This window comes from Ranitomeya imitator, chromosome 8 (assembly GCF_032444005.1).
Source record: "Ranitomeya imitator isolate aRanImi1 chromosome 8, aRanImi1.pri, whole genome shotgun sequence".
Classification (NCBI taxonomy): domain Eukaryota; kingdom Metazoa; phylum Chordata; class Amphibia; order Anura; family Dendrobatidae; genus Ranitomeya; species Ranitomeya imitator.
Genome location: NC_091289.1, coordinates 166,347,852 through 166,362,503, shown reverse-complemented (window position 1 = coordinate 166,362,503; position 14,652 = coordinate 166,347,852). Strand labels below are relative to the sequence as shown.

The 14,652-nt window shown below is 46.8% G+C and overlaps 1 protein-coding gene across 3 annotated transcripts in view; it reads right to left on the bottom strand.

Moving 5' to 3' along the window:
- The window catches only part of LOC138648233 (histo-blood group ABO system transferase 2-like), a 79,641-nt gene that overhangs the window by 44,336 nt on the left and 20,653 nt on the right, over positions 1-14,652 (bottom strand). The window contains exon 1 of one of the 3 annotated variants that reach the window (XM_069737784.1): positions 560-692. The exons of the other annotated variants lie outside the window; for them this stretch is intronic. The gene's annotated coding sequence lies outside the window, so the exon portion shown is untranslated. Of the gene's footprint in view, positions 1-559; positions 693-14,652 lie in introns of those variants that run through there. 3 annotated transcript variants of the gene reach the window in all.

Below are 14,652 nucleotides of genomic sequence, written 5' to 3'. Positions count from 1 at the left end.
TATTCCTTTTACTGTTAAATTGCATTTCTACTAACACCAATTGTTTAAAGTTTACTGCTGTATATAAATAGCATTATATCAACCCCTGGCTGCTTTCACGTCATGATCATGATCTCTGCATCCCGACACCTGCATTACATTTACATAGACGCTCCCCTGTCCACTCAAACCCAGGGAGGCACGGAGAGTGAGAAGATCTGGCCCACGCAGACACTGACGTGGCACCACATTCCTGACAGGCTGAGAGGCTCCTTTCAGTAGCACCAGTGAAATAGCGCCTGGTCAGACAGGTAGGACTGCCATCAGTTCCTTGTTCAATATACGCCTGGTTCGCTAACAGAGTTATATTAGGCCAGAAACCAGCCCCGCTAGCATGGAAAATTACACCGAGAAACAGACGTGTGGATTCATGGATCAAGATAAAAGAGCAGCCCAAGGTTAAATTATATATTTAATCATCTTAAGGACACACTAGACAATACGCTATAAGAACAATTGTCAGATATGCAAATACAATAGTGGTAGGACAAAAGATATAAGCAGAATATATGTCAATTACGGTTGATGTTTGATCATGGGTGCGCTGGGATCAGGGGGTATCAGCTTCCAGCTGGGTCCTAGGTCCTTCACAGCACGCTATTCAATGTGACGCCCCGTGGCGCCGCTATCATGGGGCACGTTGAGCCCTTTGCTTCAGGCGGCAATCGTCACTGAAAGACAGGGGGCGGCAGAACGGCGGTCAGAACACCTGGTGCTGACTCTCCATAATCCCTGACATTTGCTGTCACTAGTGCGGTGCGCGTGTCCTTGCTCACAACCCACGGTGTACAATATCAGCCGATCATGCCTGCACCCACAGAGCAGCACACCACATATTGGCTGCTCTGTGCAAACAGGACTTGTGATGTGGTCACAGGAGGGGAGGAGTCAGGGGGTCACATGATCAGGACCTCCATGGATTGCAGGACTCTGCTGTGCTGGTTGCCATGGTAAGTGTGTGTATGAGGTGTATGGAGCGGAGCCGTGTGATTATGAGGTGTATGGAGAGGAGCTGAATGTGTACGAGGTATATGGAGTGGAGCTGTGTGTGCATGAGGTGTATGGAGCGGAGCTGAATGTGTATGAGGTGTATGGAGCGGAGCCATGTGTGTATGAGGTGTATGGAGCGGAGCCGTGTGTGTATGAGGTGTATGGAGCAGAGCCGTGTGTGTATATGAGGTGTATGGAGTGGAGCCGTGTGTGTATGAGGTGTATGGAGTGGAGCCGTTTGTGTATGAGGTGTATGCAGCAGAGCCGTGTGTGTATGAGGTGTATGGAGCGGAGCCGTGTGTGTATGAGGTGTATGGAGCGGAGCCGTGTGTGTATGAGGTATATGGAGCGGAGCCGTCTGTGTGTGTATGAGGTATATGGAGTGGAACTGAATGTTTACAAGGTGTACGGAGCAGAGCCGCGTGTGTATGAGGTGTACGTAGCAGAGCCGCATGTGTATGAGGTGTACGGAGCGGAGCCGCGTGTGTATGAGGTGTACGGAGCAGAGCCGGGTGTTTATGAGGTGCACGGAGCGGAGCTGGGTGTGTAAGAGGTGTACGGAGCGGAGCCGGGTGTGAATTCAGTGTACGGAGCGGAGCTGCATGTGTATGAGGTGTATGGAGCGGACCCAGGTGTGTATGAGGTGTATGGAGCAGAGCCGGGTGTGTGCGAGGTGTATGGAGCAGAGCCGCATGAGTATGGAGTGGAGCCGTGTGTGCAAGGTGTACGGAGCACAGCCGCGTGTGTAGGAGTAACGATGTGTGGCCATTATACAGTATGGAGCATCATGTGAGGCCATTATACAGTATGGAGCATCATGTGTGCCCATTATACAGTATGGTGCACTGTGTGGCCATTATACAGTATGGAGCATCATGTGTGGCCATTATACAATATGGAGCATCATGTGTGGCCATTATACAGTATGGAGCACCTTGTGGCCATTATACAGTATGGAGCATCATGTTTGACCATTATATACTGTAGTATGGGGCATCATGTGTGGCCATTATACAGTATGGAGCATCATTTGTGACCATTATACAGTATGGAGCATCATGTGTGGCCATTATACAGTATGGAGCATCATGTGTGGCTATTATACAGTATGGAGCACTGTGTGGCCATTATACAGTATGGAGCATCATGTGTGGCCATTATACAGTATGGAGCACTGTGTGGCCATTATACAGTATGGAGCATCATGTGTGGCCATTATACAGTATGGAGCACTGTGTGGCCATTATACAGTATGGAGCATCATGTGTGGCCATTATACAGTATGGAGCACTGTGTGGCCATCATACAGTATGGAGCATCATGCGTGACCATTATACAGTATGGAGCATCATGTGTGACCATTATACAGTATGGAGCACTGTGTGGCCATTATACAGTATGGAGCATCATGTGTGGCCATTATACAGTATGGAGCACTGTGTGGCCATTATACAGTATGGAGCATCATGTGTGGCTATTATACAGTATGGAGCACTGTGTGGCCATTATACAGTATGGAGCATCATGTGTGGCCATTATACAGTATGGAGCACTGTGTGGCCATTATACAGTATGGAGCATCATGTGTGGCCATTATACAGTATGGAGCACTGTGTGGCCATTATACAGTATGGAGCATCATGTGGGGCTCATTATACTGTATGGAGCAATATATGCGGCATGTTATTCTGTATGGGGCGCTGTGCGGTGCCCACAATACTGTATGGAGCAATATATGGGGCTCATTATACTGTTTGGAGCAATATATGGGGCTCATTATTCAGTAAGGAGCACTATGGTGCCCAGAATACTGTATGGAGGACTTTACTGTCTGATTTATGACCTATTGTAGAATGTACAATAGTTATCACTCATGTAATGTATGGGGGGACTGTATAAGAGATGGGAGCCCTATAGGGGGGCTGTACTGTATATGTGTTTGGGGGGGCGCCGTTTTGAAGTTCGCCTCAGGCAGCAGTGTGGCTAGGTTCACCCCTGGTGAAGCCCCTCGTTTGAAGTGGACCGCATGTATCAGGAAGAGAGAGAGACAGAGAGGGAGACAGACCACATGGCCTTACACTAGCTTTTATTCCCTTTGGGTCACTTCCCTCATTCCTTGCTGTTGTAGTGCAGTGGGGTTTACACAGTGTGACAGATAGGCAGGGATGTAGTGGAAGAAAAAATACTGCACACTCGAAACTGGTATGATGCAAAAAGGTATATGCCAGATTTATTCAAGAAAACAAGTCAACAATTGCCACTGTGATAATTCGTAGATAGAAACCCGACGTTTCGACCCTCCCGGGTCTTATTCATGGGGTTACTAGGAAAGCAAATAAACAGTATAAGTAGCTGTATGTGACATAACATTATACGTAAAAGAAAACAAATAGGAACAAAAAAGACAAAATAATAAACATACACCAAAATATAAAATATATTATGTACAATATATATAAGGCAACCAGAGGCGATGAAGGGAATACTGTCCGGAGCAGCGAAAAGTAAGCCTGTAGCTAAGAGGTAATTCTAGTACATCAGTTAACCACTGTTTAGGCGAAATATAATGTTTACCTTAACTCTGTGATACACAGACATAGGAGTGGCAGTGATAGAAGGCAAGACAATGGTCCTTTTAAGGCATAACCTGTCATTATAACAAAATACCAACATTACAAAGTGTATATGTATTCAGACAGCCTAAAGGTACCTTCACACATAACAATTTCGTTAACGATATCGTTGCAACGTCACGCTTTTTGTGACGTAGCAACGATCCCGCTAACGATCTCGTTATGTGTGACAGCGACCAACGATCAGGCCCCTGCTGGGAGATCATTGGTCGCTGGGGAATGATCAGGACCTTTTTTTGGTCGCTGATCACCCGCTGTCATCGCTGGATCGGCGTGTGTGACGCCAATCCAGCGATGTGTTCACTTGTAACCAGGGTAAATATCGGGTTACTAAGTGCAGGGCCGCGCTTAGTAACCCGATATTTACCCTGGTTACCATTGTAAAAGTTAAAAAAAAAACAGTACATACTCACATTCCGATGTCTGTCACGTCCCCCGCTGTCAGCTTCCCTGCACTGACTGTCAGCGCCGGCCGTAAAGCAGAGCACAGCGGTGACGTCATCGCTGTGCTCTGCTTTACGGCCAGCGCTGACACAGTCAGTACGGGAAGCTGACGGCGAGGGAAGTGACAGATATCGGAATGTGAGTATGTACTGTTTTTTTTTTTACTTTTACAATGGTAACCAGGGTAAATATCGGGTTACTAAGCGCGGCCCTGCACTTAGTAACCCGATGTTTACCCTGGTTACCCGGGGACTTCAGCATCGTTGAAGACAGTTTCAACGATGCCAAAGTCTTTCCCCTGATCGTTGGTCGCTGGAGAGAGCTGTCTGTGTGACATCTCCCCAGCGACCACACAACGACTTACCAACGATCACGGCCAGGTCGTATCGCTGGTCGTGATCGTTGGTAAGTCATTTAGTGTAACGGTACCTTTAGTCCTGAATGAGTATGGGGGATGGGAGGGAAGAGGGTGTGTTCCAGACACGTTTGGTGATGGAGATATTGCAATGACCCCAGTAAAATGTGAAGGAATAATACAATGGGGTATAGAATCTAATGGGGTGTGTCCTCAGTGGTCCCGAGTACCCCTAGGGCTGCGTGTGTGGGATAAGTATGGCTGTGAAGAGAAACCCCAAACAGGAGAAACCCCAGATGTATAAAGGAATATGTTATGGATACCTTATAGTGGGTCCAATAATTGCTCCTGTGGTGTAGGTAGAGGGGTCCTGTTTAGGGTGAGCCGTAGCATATAAAGAAGTCCTGCAGGTAATATGAGCTAAATGGATTATACTACCAAACGGCAAGTAGAGGGTATAGCCATAAGGAATGCCGCACATGTTTAGAGAAATGTATTTAGGGTACCTTATAATGGGTCCAGTGAATGCTCCTGTGGCATAAATAGAGGGATCCTGCTTAGGGTGGGCCGCAGCATGTGGAGCTGTCCTGCAGGTAACATGAGCATAATGGGTTATATTACCCGGTGGCAAGCAGAGGGTGGAGGGGGGGCGGAGGGTCCGTGTACCTACTCTGTCCTGTGTCCGGGGGTCAGCGGCGCATCCCGTGCCCAACTGTGCTGTCCTGGATTGGAGGTGGTGATATGCCTGCATGTCCTCCTAAAATACCGCCGGACCGGAAGTACATACTCCCGGACCGGAAGTGACGCGGTCACAGGGTCCGCGCATGCGCACTGAGCGCTGAACGCAAATGAGGGCAAGAGGATGCCCACTTGTGGCAGTGATGGCACAGTGTGAGGCTGCACAATGGTCTCTGTATAGGAGTAAAGGTACCTTCACACTGAGCAACTTTTGAACGAGAACGATAGCGATCCGTGACGTTGCAGCGCCCTGGATAGCGATCTCGTTTGACACGCAGCAGCGATCAGTATCCTGCTGTGACATCGCTGGTCGGAGCTAGAAGGCCAGAACTTTGTTTCGTCGCTGGATCACCCGCTGTCATCGCTGGATCGGCGTGTGTGACGCCGATCCTGCGATGTGTTCACTTGTAACCAGGGTAAACATCGGGTTACTAAGCGCAGGGCCGCGCTTAGTAACCCGATATTTACCCTGGTTACCATTGTGAAAGTAAAAAAAAAAAAACACAACATACTCACATTTCGGTGTCTGTCACGTCCCCCGCCGTCAGCTTCCCGCACTGACTGTGAGCGCCGGCCGTAAAGCACAGCGGTGACATCACCGCTGTGCTGTGCTTTACGGCTGGCGCTGACACAGTCAGTGCGGGAAGGTGACGGCGGCCGGCGGGGAACGTGACAGACACCAGAATGTGAGTATGTAGTGTTTTTTTTTTTTTTTACATTTACAATGGTAACCAGGGTAAACATCAGGTTACTAAGCGCGGCCCTGCGCTTAGTAACCTGATGTTTACCCTGGTTACCCGGGGACTTCGGTATCGTTGGTTGCTGGAGAGCTGTCTGTGTGATAGCTCTCCAGCGACCACACAACGACTTACTAACGATCACGGCCAGGTCGTATCGCTGGTCGTGATCGTTGGTAAATCGTTTAGTGTAATGGTACCTTAAGGCATAGGAGTGCCCAGTACAGGCCTAACAGTCCTATGACTAATGGGGGGCGGAGCACTTAGTCAACAAAGAGAGGGCTGTCAGTTTGAATGTAAATGTACAGTTAGGTCCATATATATTTGGACAGCGACAACATTTTTCTAATTTTGGTTATAGACATTACCACAATGAGTTTTAAGCAAAACAATTCAGATGCAGTTGAAGTTCAGACTTTCAGCTTTCATTTGAGAGTATCCACATTATATTTGGATGAAGGGTTTAGGAGTTTCAGCTCCTTAACATGTGCCACCCTGTTTTTAAAGGGACCAAAAGTATTTGGACAATTGACTCCAAGGCTATTTCATGGACAGGTGTGGGCAATCCCTTTGTTATGTTATTCTCAATTAAGCAGATAAAAGGCCTGGAGTTGATTTGAGGTGTGGTACTTGCATTTGGAAGGTTTTGCTGTGAAGTAAACATGCGGTCAAAGGAGCTCTCCATGCAGGTGAAACAAGCCATCCTTAAGCTGTGAAAACAGAAAAAAAAACATCTGAGAAATTGTTACAATATTAGGAGTGGCAAAATCTACAGTTTGGTACATCCTGAGAAAGAAAGAAAGCACTGGTGAACTCATCAATGCAAAAAGACCTGGGCACCCACGGAAGAGAACAGTGGTGGATGATCGAAGATTAATCTCCATGGTGAAGAGAAACCCCTTCACAACAGCCAACCAAGTGACCAACACTCTCCAGGAGGTCGGCGTATCAATATCCAAATCTACCATAAAGAGAAGACTGCATGAAAGTAAATACAGAGGGTTCACTGCACGGTGCAAGCCACTCATAAGCATCAAGAATAAAAAGGCTAGACTGGACTTTGCTAAAAAACATCTAAAAAAGCCAGGACAGTTCTGGAAGAACATTCTTTGGACAGATGAAACCAAGAACAACCTCTACCAGAATGATGGAAAGAGAAAAGTATGGCGAAGGCGAGGTACAGCTCATGATCCAAAGCATACCACATCATCTGTAAACCACGGCGGAGGCAGTGTGATGGCTTGGACATGCATGGCTGCCAGTGGCACTGGGTCACTAGTGTTTACTGATGATGTGACACAGGACAGAAGCAGCCGAATGAATTCTGAGGTATTCAGAGCCATACTGTGTGCTCAGATCCAGCCAAATGCAGCCAAACTGATTGGTCGTTGTTTCATACTATAGATGGACAATGACCCAAAACAAAGCCAAAGCAACCCAGGAGTTTATTAAAGCAAAGAAGTGGAATATTCTTGAATGGCAAAGTCAGTTACCTGATCTCAACCCAATTGAGCAGCATTTCACTTGTTAAAGACTAAACTTCAGACAGAAAGGCCCACAAACAAACAGCATCTGAAAACCACCGCAGTGAAGGCCTGGCAGAGCATCAAAAAGGAGGAAACACAGCATCTGGTGATGTCTATAAGTTCAAGCCTTCAGGCAGTCATTGCCAACAAAGGGTTTTTAACCAAGTGCTAAAAATGAACATTTTATTTAAAATTATTGAATCTGTCCAATTACTTTTGGTCCTTTTAAAAACAGGGTGGCACATGTTAAGGATCTGAAACTCCTAAACCCTTCATCCAATTTTAATGTGGATACCCTCAAATGAAATCTGAAAGTCTGAACTTCAACTGCATCTGAATTGTTTTGTTTAAAATTCATTGTGGTAATGTCTATAACCAAAATTAGAAAAAGGTTGTCTCTGTCCAAATATATATGGACCTAACTGTAAATGGGGTTAATGGCACAAAGGGGATTAGAGGTGAATGGCCCACTATGGACAAACAAAATAAACAATATGGAGACATTTCTTGTTAGGGAAGAATATGTAGGCATGAGATAAGCAAAATATGAGCAAAAAATCAAATGTAATGAAGGGAAAAAAAGGGAAATAAAATTAACGTAAGCCGGTGCAACGTTAGAACCCATTGCGGTCCCCTGGCACTGTACATAGTAGGTATCCTCATAGAGGAAATAATTCTCATATAGGACCAGTTTCAATAGGTTTAGACAGAGGTGTATAGAAGTAGTAGGTTTGCCCGAATTCTCTAACAACTGTTTGGTTGCTGTGATGCCTTTTTCGTGAGTAATGGACGTATAGAGACTATTCACGCTCATGGTGACTAGGAGACTGTCGGGAGGTACACTAACCTGTTGTCGTATTATGTTAAGAAAGTGTCCTGTATCCAATACAAAGGATTTGGTAGTTTTGATTAATGGTGTCAGAATTTTTTCTAAGTAAATTGACAGGGGTGAAAGTATGGACTCGGTGGATGCCACTATGGGGCGACCGGGGGGTCGGTTAGAGATTTATGTATTTTTTGGAAGGATATAAAACACTGGAGTGATAGGGTGTGGATTGGTAAGGAATTTTGCTGTCTGTTGGTCAATTGTGCCATTGTCAATGTGAGTATTGATGACAGACTGGATTTTCTTGCGGATTTCGAAGGTGGGGTCTCTCAGGATAATACTAGATGTGCTGGTATCTGATAGTTGGCGTAATATTTCAGTAGAGTACAGTGTACGATCCATGATGACTAAGGCCCCACCCTTGTCCACTGATTTGACAACTATAGTTTTGTTGTTTTGTAATGACAAGAGTGCCTGTCTCTCTGATGGTGTCAGATTTGAACGTGTAGGGGAGAGACCCAGGCGGTGTTGGTGGGATAGGTCCTTAACATCCTTATCCACAAAAGAAATAAATGTTTCTACGGCATGGAACGTCTGGGGTGGGCTGAAAGAACTAGGGTTCCTCAGTCCCAGTGATGTGAGGGGGATCTCCGCAACAGAGACGTCCCCGTTAGGAGACACACTGTTCTCGGAGCCTCCCGTGAGAGTTCCAAAGTGAGTCTTGAGTCTCACTAGATGATAGAGTCGTTGCAGGTCCCTCTCCAGCTGGAAGCTATCCCAGATGGGGGTAGGGCAAAATGATAGTCCTTTCTGCAGTAGGCTGAGTTCCGCAGGGGAGAGCGTATAACCTGAAATATTGATAACTAGGTTAGGTGTCTTGCCTGCGACCGGGTGGTCATTTTTTCTGGATCTTCTTGTCGGTCGGTACGCTGGTGTCCTCCCCTGCGGCCTTTTGATAAAAAACGGGATCTGTTTGAACCTGTGGATGAGTCGCTTTCCGTGCTGAAGGAGCCTGTCTTGCGCTGATATGGACGGCGCCATGGATTGTTGCCTGCAGTATCGCTCTATTTATATACCCTGTTGTGTGCATAGTCGTTGTTATCCCGTTGGAATTTTTGACGTTTCTTTTCCTCCAGAAATTTTTGATGGTCCGCTAGAATCTTGTCAGTCTTGTCCTTAAGACTGGTCCATTTTGTGGATGCCAATGTAGAAGATAGTTGTGTTTCAATTGCTAGATAGACAGGGACAACAGAAAGTTCTAATAAATAAATAATAAATGATATCCTCCAATTCACAGCTGGGTCCTCAAAAATCAGTCCGCGTTCAAACCTGTTGCTTTTGGCAATGTCACTACCTTATCTCTTGGGTATGTCAGACACTTTGAAGTCCCTGGCACTGTGCTAGCTTCAAACAGCCCTGGGTTGCACAGAGCAACCTGCTCTGCAGCTTGCAAAAACCACAGACTGACACACCCAAGTCAAAACTGAGAGTTTAAATGGGAAGCATGGACATAGAACCACTCCCAAAACCCAGAGTGGAGGGAGGGATTTGCCCCACTACTAAACCTTGAAATCCCTCCAAAAACAGAAGCACATGTCGGGTTTTCCTAAACTACTTTGACCAAATCCACACTTTTATTTTGCCTTGTAATTCACAAATGTTTTGCTGTAAACACAATGCGTTCCAGCAGGATTAATATGTCTCTATATGAATCCTAAGGGACATATACCAGATCCCCCTCACTGCCTCACACTGTTTTAATAGTTAGCATATACCATTCTGTTCTATACAATGGTGTGGAGAAGTGTTTGCCCCCTTCCCGATTTCCTATTCTTTTCCATGTTTGTCACACTTAAAGGGAACCTGTCACCCCGTTTTTTGAGATTGAGATATAAATACTGTTAAATAGGGCCTGCGCTGTGTGTTACTATAGTGTATGTAGTATACCCCGATTCCCCATGTATGCTGAGAAATAACTTACCAAAGTCGCCGTTTTCGTCTGTCAATCAGGCTGGTCACGTCGGGAGGGCGTGTTCACAGCGCTGGTTCTTCCCCAGCTTTACGTTGGTGGCGTAGTGGTATCCGCATGTTGAGGTGACTAATCCACTGTGGGCACGTGAACAAGCAGCGCGCGATCTGCGCTGTCATCCCTTTCGTCGGTGGGGGCGGCCATCTTCCTGGGGCCGCGCGTGCGCAGATCGAGTGCTCTGCTGCACGGGGCTTCAGGAAAATGGCCGCGGGATGCCGCGCGTGCGCATTAGAGATCGCGGCGGCCATTTTCCCAAAGCCGAGATGCAAACTCAGCTTTGGGAAAATGGCCGCCGCGATCTCTAATGCGCACGCGCGGCATCCCGCGGCCATTTTCCTGAAGCCCCGTGCAGCAGAGCACTCGATCTGCGCACGCGCGGCCCCAGGAAGATGGCCGCCCCCCACCGACGAAAGGGATGACAGCGCAGATCGCGCGCTGCTTGTTCACGTGCCCACAGTGGATTAGTCACCTCAACATGCGGACACCACTACGCCACCAACGTAAAGCTGAGGAAGAACCAGCGCTGTGAACATGCCCTCCCGACCTGACCAGCCTGATTGACAGGCGAAAACGGCGACTTTGGTAAGTTATTTCTCAGCATACATGGGGAATCGGGGTACACTACATACACTATAGTAACACACAGCGCAGGCCCTATTTAACAGTATTTATATCTCAATCTCAAAAAACGGGGTGACAGGTTCCCTTTAAATGTTTCAGATCACCAAACAAATTAAAATATTAGACAAAAATGGCCAGCTGTTTGTGAAGGGAATCGTATGGATCAGAGTGAAGCTTTGTGGCTAAGACATTGGCACAAAAAGAGTGGTTCTGGTGGATCACCCCCAAGGAGGGGAATGGACGTGACCTTGGGAATACACATATTATGGGATCTGCATCACCATCTGTTCATTGAAGAAGGGCCGCGGTACTGGCAACACATGACAACCTACTGGCCAACACAGAGGGTCCTGCAGCAGGTGTTGAGAAGTTGCAGCTTTCAGAAAAGCACCTCATCCAGTCACCCTGTGTGCCTGGTCATAGTTCCCTCACGTATACCCGTGGTGATGCTTATTCAGCCAAAACTCAAAGAGGGGTCCCAGTAAAGACCATTTGTGGCCCGTGTGCTGGCAACTGTGGAAGATGGCTTTGTGCCCATCCATTGCATTATCATGCTGGATAGTGAAGTCGCTATACCCCGGGGTAAGCTGCTGGCTGAAGTCTGTGCCTGAAGGGGTTTTACTCCAAAGATCAGGGTTAAACCTCCAGCCAAATCGGTATTCAGCCTGGACTTATGCTGTTGAAGTAGCGGGGAAAGAAAATCTGACTGCTGAGTGGAATGGCAGAATCATAATGGATCAGATGGGGTAGATTGGTGAACACTGACCCCTGTCCAGCAAAAGCTTCTGGAAGACACCCTATTGGAATTTCAGGAGGCCTTCTCACGTTGAGAAGAAGATTTTGGATGCTCCTCTACCACTGAGAATGAGATTCCAACCTGGGATATTCCTCCAATCCGGAAATGCTATTGTTAGATCCCTCCAAAAGTGTACCAAGAAGTAAACAACATCGTGGCCAGCATGATGGACAACCAGGTCTTATGAGAGAGCAAGAGTCTTCGGGTGGTGCCAGTTTTATTGGTGCATAAGGAGGATGGTCCCATCCGCTTCTGTGTCAACTACAGTAAATTGAATGCTCTCACAATATATGATATCTATCCTCTCCTACAATCACTATCCACTCTGCGTCAAGCTAAGCACTTCTCCACCCTTGATTTGGCCAGCAGATACTGGCAAATTCCAGTAGCAGAGAAAGACAAGGTGAAAACAGCGTTCATTCTCCTGGTGGGTCTTTACAAGTTCAACAGAATGCCATTTGGTCTTTCAAGTGCACCTGGGACATTTCAGCAGCTAATGGAACATTGCCTGGGTGACATGAACTTCGAGTTTGTGTCGATCTACTGGTTTGATGCTCCATTGCTGCTCTACACAAACGGAAGTCTTAATGGTCTGGAAGCAGTGTTATTGCAAGTAAAGGATGACCGGGAGAGAGTGGTCGCTTATGGAAACCGTACCAAAAGAGAGACAGAGCGTAACCCTGCAAATTATAGTTCATTCAGGATAAAGTTACTGGCTTTGATTTGGTTTTGATAGAACGATTTGCAGAGGACCTAACGGGGGCTGAAATGGTAGCAATGACTGACAACAATACATTGGCCCACCTGGTAAATGCTAAACTTGGGGAGCAAGAAAAGAGGTGGATGGCACAGCTGACTAAGTTTAACTAAAGCATCAATTTCCGTTCAGGAAGGGAAAATGGAAACGCAGACCCACTTCCCATGTTCCGTTGGGCCCGACGGCTAGGTGTATCAATGAATAACTCGAGGACACTGAGACACCCAGCCTAGGCCGACTGCCTGTCCTCCAGAGCATGATACATTCAAGTGGATTGGCCTCTAGGATGCCCACGGTGCTCGGAAAAGCCCCATGGATTGGGAACAGACCCAGAATGACAACAGAGATGTGCAGTGGGTGAAACGCAGAGTACAGGCCAATATTTAGCCCCGTCCTGAGGATTGAGCAAGGCTGTCCTCAAAGGAAAAAAAACCTGTAGTGTCAATGGGATAAACTGAGTGTGATTCAGGGCCTTTTGTGTTGTAAGATCTACTTACAGTCGCAGTTGCAGCACTGCCATCAGGTTGTAATTCCTATGTCATTAGGTCCAGTAGCTGCTCGAGAGGCCCACTTGAGAGAGCCTCATCTTGGGAGCGAAAAGAATTACAAGTGGTTACAGAGAATAAGATACTGCCCAGATCTTGAAAAGATGGTAACTGAAGCATGCCAAAAATGGTATACAGGCTCAGTCTTACCAAAACATACAATGGTTCAGTTTTCCTTATCAGGACCCATAGCACTGAAAAAAACAAATCCGGCAACTGATGCCACCGGATCCGTTTTTTTTTTTTATAGACTTGTATTAGCAACGGATTGCAACAGATGGCCTCACGTTTCATCCATCGTTCGCCGGATCTATCGCAAATTGTTAGTCCAGTGGCCGGAGAAACAGACAAAGTAACTTTTTTGTGTACGTTGAAAAAAATGGACAGCGACGGATTCTGTTTTTTTTAACTGAGCATGCTCTGATTTATTTAGCCAGATCCGCTAGTCGGATTCATCTAAAAAACAAATCTGTCACATCAGTTTTTCACAATCTGCGACGGATCTGTCGATCCATCGAGCCAACGGATTGTGACTGACGGCAAAAAACTGATGTGTGAAAGGGGCCTTACACTCTACAGGCCTACCAAGCACCTAATGATTGTGAAGGCCGACTATTTACCTTCTATTTACCTGGGGTGAAGATATGGTGAAAAACCTCCCACCTGCTCTTTACTTGTTCACTTAAAATCCCATCCCTTAAAATGGCCAATTAACCCCTCTCAGCGAACTTTTTGGTTTCAAATCATTGAAGCTAATAGCCTTAAGTGAAACATGTCACTTTACCAGTGACTTTGTCAGGGTACTCTGCACCAGGCTCTGTTCGGGTACTCTGCACGAGGCTCTGTCAGGGTACGCTGCACCAGGCTCTGTTCGGGTACTCTGCACCAGGTTCTGTTAAGTTACGCAGCACCAGGCTCTATTAGTCCACTTTGCACCAGGCTCTATTAGGGAACTCTTCACTAGGTTCTATTAGGGCACTTTGCACTAGGCTCCGTTACGGTCCTCTGCCCCAGGCTCTATTAGGGCACTCCACACCAGGCTCTACTAGGGCTTTCCGGACGAGGCTTTATTAGGGCACTTTGCATCAGGTTCTATAAGGGCACTCTACACCAAGCTCTATTAGGGAACTCTACTGAATAGGTGCTCCAGTGTGTGGGAGAGCCTGCCGAGATGGATTCAAACCAAATGATCGGCCGACAGCTATTTAATGTATATGGTGAGTTTTAGTTACTATAGAGCAGGGGTGCACATCCTGCATCCTGTGATGCCATTCTGTGCATCCCCCCAACCATAAGGACAGAAAAATTCTAGTCTGATATAGTATCAGAGATGCCCTCTCCAAAGTTGCCATGTACAGTTATATGCCAAATCACCATAAAAGTATGGCCTTTTACATTTAATGGTGGTTTAGTGTGGAAACAAAAGCACTGCCAGCTCTATCCTCACTTATTGTAGATTGTGAGTGGATCGCCCCCCAAGGGCCGTGGGGTACTTGCTACCGGGTCCTTCGGTTCACAGGGGGATGTCACGGTGGCTGACCCAGCCCATGGCCCTGGGATGTCCGTGTAAAAGGGAATGGTCTTTAAGGGGAATGTTCGTGACGCCACCTGTGGTA